Source organism: Sapajus apella, unplaced genomic scaffold (assembly GCF_009761245.1).
Source record: "Sapajus apella isolate SASKATOON/1434 unplaced genomic scaffold, GSC_monkey_1.0 scaffold56, whole genome shotgun sequence".
Taxonomy (NCBI): Eukaryota; Metazoa; Chordata; class Mammalia; order Primates; family Cebidae; genus Sapajus; species Sapajus apella.
Window position 1 is genome coordinate 1774387 of NW_022436996.1, and position 8144 is coordinate 1782530.

Here is an 8144-nt window from a genome sequence, read left to right on the forward strand (position 1 = left end):
AAAAAAAAAAAAAAAAAAAAGAATTAGTCTAATCGCCATTAATCAAAAATAACCTTCTCCAATAAATTTAATGACCTGTAAGTTCAGGACTTTTAGAAAACATGCCACATAAGATCATCGGTTTCTGGACAGGCGTGGGTAGCTCATGCGTGCATCCCAGCACTTCGGGAGGCCAAGGCGAGGTGGATTACCTGAGGTCAGAAGTTTCAGAACAGTCTGGCCAATATGGTGAAACCCCATCTCTACTAAAAATACAAAAACTAGTCGGGAGTGATGGCGTGCGCCTATAGTCCCACCTGAGGTAGGAGAATTGCTTGAACCTGGGAGGCAGAGTTCGCAGTGAGTCAAGATCGCACAACTGCACTCCAGCCTGGGCAACAGAGCATGACTCCATCTCAAAAAAAAAATAAAAATAAAAATCAGTGGTTTCTAAACTCATCTGAGGCCAGGCAAAGTGGCTCATGCCTGTAATCCCAGCACTTTGGGAGGCCAAGACAGCCGGATCACCCGAGGTCAGGAGTTCAATACCAGCCTAGCCAACATAGCAAAACTCCAGCTCTACTAAAAATACAAGAATTAGCCAGGCGTAGTGGCAGGCGCCTGTGGACCCAGCTACTCTGGAGGCTGAGGCAGGAGAATCACTTGAACCTGGAAGGTGGAGGTTGCACCAAGCGAAGATAGTATGACTGCACTCTTGCCTGAGAAACAGAGGGAGACTCCGTCTCAAAAAAAAAAAAAAAAAAAAAAAATTGGCTGGGCGTGGTGGTGCATGTCCGTAATTCCAGCTACTCAGAAGGCTGAGGCACAAGAATTGCTTGAGCCTGGGAGGCAGAAGTTGCAGTGAGCCAAAATCAATCATACCACTGCACTCCAGCCTAGGTGACAGAGACTCGAAACACCAAAAAAAAAAAAAAAATACAGTCAGGTAGGAAAAATAAAAATTAAAACCCACAGCAGTGAATTCTCATTCCTTATCACACATCACTTATTTCACTCTTCAGTATGTTCTAAAATATTTCTGAAACAAACCCAAGAAGTTATTTCCTCATTACTCAAGATCAAAAACCATTTCTTCAACTGGCCGTCATCACCTACTAGATACCTCCAGGCTTAACCAACTCCCTTTCATTAAAAAAATCATAGTAATTGGCCAGGCTCCGTGGCTCACATCTGTAATCCCAGCACTTTGGGAAGTCGAGGCAGGTGGATCATTTGACGTCAGGAGTTCAAGACCAGCCTGGCCAACATGGTGAAACCCCGTCTCTGGTAAAAATGCACAATTAGCCGGACATGGTGGCATGCCTGTAATCCCAGCTATTCGGGAGACTGAGGCAGGAGAAATGCTTGAACCCGGGAGGCAAAGGTTGCAGTGAGCCAAGATCGCACCATTGCACTCCAGCCTAGGCAACAAGAGCAAACCCCAAAATAAAAAATTAGCTGGGTGGTAGTGGAGCACACCTGTAATCCCGGCTACCCAGGAGGATAAGGCAGGAGAATCGCTTGAGCCTAGGAGACAGAGGATGGGGTGAGCTAAGATCGCCCAGTCTGGGTGACAAAGTAAAACCCTAACTCAAAAGATTATATTATAAAAATAATAATAAAATAAGGCCAGGCGGGGTGGCTCACACCCGTAATCCCAGCACTTTGGGAGACCGAAGTAGGTGGATCACCTGAGGACGTCACTCTGCATCTTTTGGGCATTCCTATAAGCACAAATAACATTCAATTCAAAGCCCAACCAAGCGAAATATGCCATCTCAAGGTGATAGAGAGGAATAAGGATTTATTGGTACACAGTTCACAAGCATACCAACTAGAACACGCACATGTGTGTTTGCACAACACAAATATAAACACTCAATGCTTAGGTGGCAAAAGGTAGAAAAACATCAAAAGCAGCAAAATCATGTTGTGTTAGTAAATTACTCTTCAAATTAAAGACAAGTGATTTTCCAACAGAGCTTAAGAATCCTAACATCTGGCCAGACACCTGGCTCACACTTCTAATTCTAGCACTTTGGTAGGCCGGGGGGAAGAAGCACTTGAGGGCAGGAGTTCAAGACCAACCTGGGCGCACAGGAAGACTCTACCTGCACCAAGGAGAAAAAAAAAAAAAAAAAAAAAAAAAGGGGCCAGGCTCGGTGGCTCACGCCTGTAATCTCAGCTATTTCGGAGCCTGAGGCAGGAGAGTGGCTTGAATCTGGGAGGTGGAATTTGCAGTGAGCCAAGACAGAACCACTGCACTTCAGCCTGAGCAACAGAGCCAAGGACTCCATTTCAAAAAAATAAATAAAACTTACTTCTCAACTAGGATATCTCCAGGAACATGAAACAGATCAACAGTGATTTACGTCCACACAAAAACATAAATGATTTAAAACACCTCATTAATATTAATACAAAAAAGCATCACATTTTTCCTAGTTGACTTATCCCGGAAATCATTTTCTCCAGGTGGATGTCATTTTTCTATTCCTACATCATCGTTTCTAACACATTCTTGTTTTCACCAACTTTGCTTTTCGTCTCATTAACCTCATTTTTTTAAGTTTGATATTCTCAAGTCCTATTCATCAAGAACTACAGCATTTGACAAATCCTGCCACTATTCTTACTCGCTCATAAGCCTGCAGTTACTCGCCTCTTACCACAAGGTGGTGTCCTGGACAAATTTAAACAAACCCCGATTTTGAACAGAATCATTTCCCAGAAAATAAAAGTTCTAAAAATGTTTTTTAAAAATCCTGTTAATCCAGTGTCTAACCTGGATGCAAATAAATATTAAAAGTAAAAATGCTGTCAAAACATCAACTCACAAAGGCTGATTATATTCTTATTCCTCATCAACAGATATACGTAAGCAATAGCCAATACAGAAACTGACGTTTACTGCTGACCACAGTAAGGTGTTGTCTGTGCGGTCACGCGGGTTACACTCAGTCCACAGCGACATGTTCAGGATGACTAAAAATATCTGCCCAAGTTTTAAAGTGCCGTCTCGTTAAATAATCTTTAAAATGACAAAAAAAAAATAATAAATGACAGCTGGAAGCAGGTGCTCACGCCTGTAATCCCAACACTTTAGGAGGCCAAGGGGGTGCATCACCTGAGGTCAGGAGTTTGAGACCAGCCTGGCCAACATGGTAAAACCCCATCTCTATTAAAAAACACAAAAATTAGCCGGGTGTGATGGCGGGTGCCTGTAAATCCCAGCTACTCCGGAGGCTGAGGTGGGAGAATCCCTTGAGCCTGGGAGGGGGAGGGTGCAGTGAGCCAAGACGGCGCCACTGTACTCCAGCCTAGGCAACAAGAGCGAAACTCCATCTCAAAAATAAAAAAAGTGGGCCGGGTGTGGTGGCTCACGCCTGTAATCCAAGCACTCTGGAGGCCAAGGCAGGTGGATCACCTGAGGTCGGGAGTTCAAGACCAGCCTGACCAACATGGTGAAACCTCATCTTTTAAAAAAAAAAAAAAAAAAAAAGTGCAAACAGACCATCCCACCCCACACCCCAAACCTGGATTTGCGTTAGGTTCCTTGAAAACTGATGGCGGTGATGGGTATCACCGTCATTTGAAACTGTCCAAAATAGAGTTAATACAAGGGACTATGGACTTGCTTAAAAACAAAAACTAACGTATGCCACTCAGTTACAGGTATCACACTGTAATACCATAACCGTATCTTAGTCTTTACAATATTCAACAATACTCTCCAGTGTTCCAAAAAAAAACTGCGCTACAGCCAAAATTACTTCCCAAACCTAACACTTTCATATCCAGAATAAATTTTTAAACACTGATGTTTCAAAGAGGGTTCTGAACTCGTCTCAATTTTTTTTGTTTTCGTTTTTTGAGACGGAGTTTTGCTCTTGTTGCCCAGGCTGGAGCGCTACGGCATGATCTCAGCTGACTGCAACCTCCACCTCCCAGGTTCAAGCGATTCTCCCGCCTTAGCCTCCCACGTAGCTGGGATTACAGGTATACGCCACCACACCCGGCTAATTATTTGTATTTTGGATAGAGAAGGGGTTTCCCCATGTTGGTCAGGCTGATCTCAAACTCCGGACCTCAGGTTATCTCCCCGCCTCGGCCTCCCAAAGTGCTGGGATTTCCAGGCGTTCCGTGCCCGACCTGCCCGACCTTCAAATACTTTAGAAGCTTTGCCCTTTCAAATTCCCCACTTTCTCATCTTCCACAACACAGACTAAGCCTAGTTGGGCATTTTTCATAAGCTTCTCAACCTTTTATTCTCCCACTTCCTGTCAAGTCTCCACATGTACCAATTGAAGGCAATTCCCAAATTTCACATTCGACATAATCCATAAAAACGCACAGCTCATTCAACTGTGCATAAGAAGTACTCATCCTTTTATCACAAAAGGCAGAAAGAAATGTGAAATCACCAACTCCAAGGAAGCTTAAGGCTCTCAAGAGTGGAAAAAATGAAGTCTGGAGTCTGCCGGACGCGGTGGCTCACGCCTGTAATCCCAGCACTTTGGTAGGTTGAGGCGGGTGGACCACCTGAGGCCGGGAGGTCGAGACCAGCCTGACCAACATGGAGAACCTGTCTCTATACTAAAAATACAAAAATAGCTTGGGCGTGGTAGTGCATGCCTGCAATCCCAGCTACTCGGGAGGCTGAGGCGGGAGAATTGCTTGAATCCGGGAGGCAGAGGTTGCGGTGAGTCGAGATCGTGCCGTAGCACTCCAGCCTGGACAAAAAGAGCAAAACTCCGTCTCAAAAAATAAAAATAAAATAAAAACGATAAAAACTACAAAGAGCGCCGCTCAGCCTACTCTTCCCAAACGGGCTGAAGCCTCCGCGCTCACAGGCAGCAACCCTGCGTGGCTGCCGTGGTCCTGCTGCTCCGGCCGTTTCCTGCCTCGTGTATGTGAGGAAGTCAGCACTGAAGTCTACATCACACCAGCAAATCCGTCCTTTAAAAAACGCGCTGGCGCCAAAACCGTTCTCGAGCCGATGCACGGCTTGCAGTTCACCCTTCGCGTGTCACTGACCTCCTTCCTCCGTAAGTTTTAGTATAAAACTCCAGTTGCATCACCCACGGCCCAGCTTCTTTACCGCAGAGCAGGGCGGCGTTCTGCGCAGGAAACAGGCTGCGCGCCCGCGAACTTCCAACGCCCCTCCGGGGTTCCACCTACAGCGCTCTGCGGCCCGCCACCTGCTTCCGCGGCTCGCTCCGAACTTGGCGGCACGGCCACGCATTCCCGCGCCGCCAGCCACCCGCGGTTCTGGTTTCAGGCTCAAGCGCGGGAGGCCCCGGAAAAGCCAGCGCTCCCCGCCTCCCACGGCGCCCGCCCCCGGCCCCGGGCCCCAGCCGGCCGCTCCCAGGCCCAGGCCCCGCCCCCAACCGCCGCCGCGGAGGCCGGGCCGCGCTCCCGCAAGGACGCCGGGCGGGGAGGACGCGACCGCGCGGCACCAGACCCCGACGCCGACCCCAAACCCAGACCACCCCACGCACCCTTCGCCCCGCGACCCGGGCCACGGCCCCCGCCCCGCCTAGCCCTGGGCCGGCCGGCGACCCGGGCCACCCCCCGCACGCTGTTGCCAGGCGCCGGGTCAGGTCCGCCGTCTGCCGGCCGCGCGGGGGGCCCTCGGCCGACCTTCCCTGACCCTCGGAGTAGACTCTCACCGAGGACGAAGGCGGTCGGTGGCGGGACGCAGGGGAGGCGGGGGTGACGGCCCGAATCTCCTCACGGCTCCAGCACTGCTGCGCGGGTGGCGGCGGCTCCTCGCGCTTTCCTTTCTCTCCTTTCTCCAACAACAAACAGGAAATGCGTCACGCGGCGGCGGCACAGCGACGTCAACTTCCGCCCCGTCCTGACGCCGCGCATGCGCAGTTTCCGCTGCCCATACCGGGGGCCCGGCGACGGGGCGCCCGCCCCACCTTCGCGAAGGTTCTAGGCCCTTCCGCCGCCACTTGGAGGCCTGGAAGCTGGGGTGAGGGGGCGGAGCTCGGGACCGCCTCTACGGTACCCGAGAACCCAGACGTGCCGAAAGCGCCGTAGGCAATGGGCGGCCTGCTCCAGGGAGGCCGAGAAGATTCTGAAAGGGCTTGATCGTTCCGGGCGGGAAGGAACCCGCTCTGGAAACCGCGAACTGTTCGCGCCCTTCACCGTCCTCCCGGCCCCGCCTCTCGCCCGCGGCCCTCCCGTGGAGCTGCGTGGCCTCTCCCCACAGCGGGACGAAAGCTGGGAAGAGCCGACACCGCGCCGCTGAACTCCAGCCTGGGCGACGGAGCGAGATTCTGTCAAAAAAAAAAAAAAAAAAAAAAAAAAAGCTTGTAGAAAGGCTGGGTCGACATCACCGGTTTAAAAATGGCAGCAAGAGGCAGGCGCGGTGGCTCAGGCCTGAGACCGCAGCACTTCGAAAGGCCGAGGCTGACAGATCACCCAAGGCCGGGCGTCCTAGACCAGCCTGGCCAACGTAATGAAACCCCCGTCTCTGCTAAAAATGCGAAGATTAGCCGGGCTTGGTGGCGCGCGCCTGTGATCCCAGCCACTCGGGAGGCTGAAGCCGGAGAATCGCTTGAACCCGGGACGTTGCGGTTGCTGTGAGCCGGTATCGCGCTGTTACACGCCTGCCTGGGCGACAAGAGCAAAACTGTCAGGCCGGGCGAGTGGCTCACGCCTGTAATCCTAGCACTGTGGGAGGCCGAGGCGGGCAGATCACTTTAGGCCAGGAGTTCGAGACCAGCCTGGCCAACATGGTGAAACCCCATCTCTTAAAAAAGAAAAAAAAAGAGCAAAACTGTCTCAAAGCTAAAAACAAATAAAAAGGCAGTGAGAGCGCCAGGCGCGGTGGCGCATGCCTGTAATCCCCGCACTTTGGAGGGCACATGCTTGAGGAGGAGAAAGAAACCAAGCAGAGGCCAGGGAAGACAAGCGACGCCAGTCCCCACTCCCCAATATAGGGGAGCCCGGTCACCCTGAGTTCCCCGGCGAACGGGAGCGCGTGGAGACTTCGCCAAGTAATGATGACGGAAGGAAACCGTGGCCGAAAATACAGATGAGGTTTTTTAGATTAAATCGTGACAGCGGTTTCCTGAAAATGCAGAGTATTTTGATCGCTGGACTTTAGGTCAGCCCCAGGCCCTCTGGTCTTTCCCGTGTCCTCATGGGTTCTGGTTCTAACCCTGGAGATCAACACAACACGCGTGGAGACGACCCCGTGCGGTCAGACAGACTCATTTCCAGTAGCGAACGGGTCCAGCAGACCCACGGCCTACGGAGGCAAACAAGCAGTTTCGCACTCGGAGCCTGGCCCGGATCTCCCACTGTCTTCCTCTCCAGCATTGAGCCAGATGCTTGCTACTGTGTTGTCTGAGTCCCTGCCCACCTTGTACTTTCCTTTAAGACATAAAAATCCCTTTTTGTCACACCTTTCCTGAACCTGTGATGTGCTGACACTGAATTACAGGGACCTGCTCAGCCACCTTCTCAACTAACAACGGTGATGAATTCTTGATCATTTAAAGCCTGGAGGATATTCAAGTAAAAGGTCCTTTAACACTTGAATCACTTTTAGTTATAAGAGCTGGTTAGTAATGAAAGAGTTGAGGAAATGCCACCCCGAATTATGCCACGGTAGGATACTGATTAATAACTAGTACAGTGATTACCACGTTAGTATGCCATCAATCCGAGGACATATGGGGACCTGCCAAGGCAGGGAGGGGCATTCTCTGAATTCCCCTTATCCAAGTAAAGATAGATCATCCCAAAGGAACTCAGTTGTCTTGACACCCTTCCTGGAAATCTCATCCACAGAGAAGAAAGAACAGGTATCACCAGACAGGAGCACCAAGGGACCTCAGCTCCATACCAGACAGACTGCCACAGGCCACCACCGATTCTTGTGAAGGCAAAACTCGTGAGCTGCAGATCTCACTGGATTGTAGGTTGCCCTAGTATGCGTTGTAAATGTGTATACTTTTTCTCTCATCAATCTGTCTACTGTTAGCTTAGTTCAGAGACTCAGTTATCAAACCCTTAGAGACCAGAGGGAAAATTTCCCCTCTACAGCGCCTTCATTTTAGACAACTGGAACACTTGGTTAATGGCTCTAATTTTTATACTTCAAAATGAAAGATTGCTTCATATTTTCTTTTTTTTTTTTTTTTTTT

The 8144-nt window shown here is 50.3% G+C and overlaps 1 protein-coding gene across 6 annotated transcripts in view; it reads right to left on the minus strand.

Moving 5' to 3' along the window:
* DNAJB6 (DnaJ heat shock protein family (Hsp40) member B6) overlaps nucleotides 1-5823 on the minus strand; it is a 76596-nt gene extending 70773 nt beyond the window's left edge. For all 6 annotated transcript variants that reach the window (XM_032244882.1, XM_032244883.1, XM_032244881.1 and 3 more), the window contains exon 1: nucleotides 5652-5823. The gene's annotated coding sequence lies outside the window, so the exon portion shown is untranslated. The remainder of the gene's footprint in view (nucleotides 1-5651) is intronic.
* Between the last annotated feature and the right edge of the window lie 2321 nt (nucleotides 5824-8144).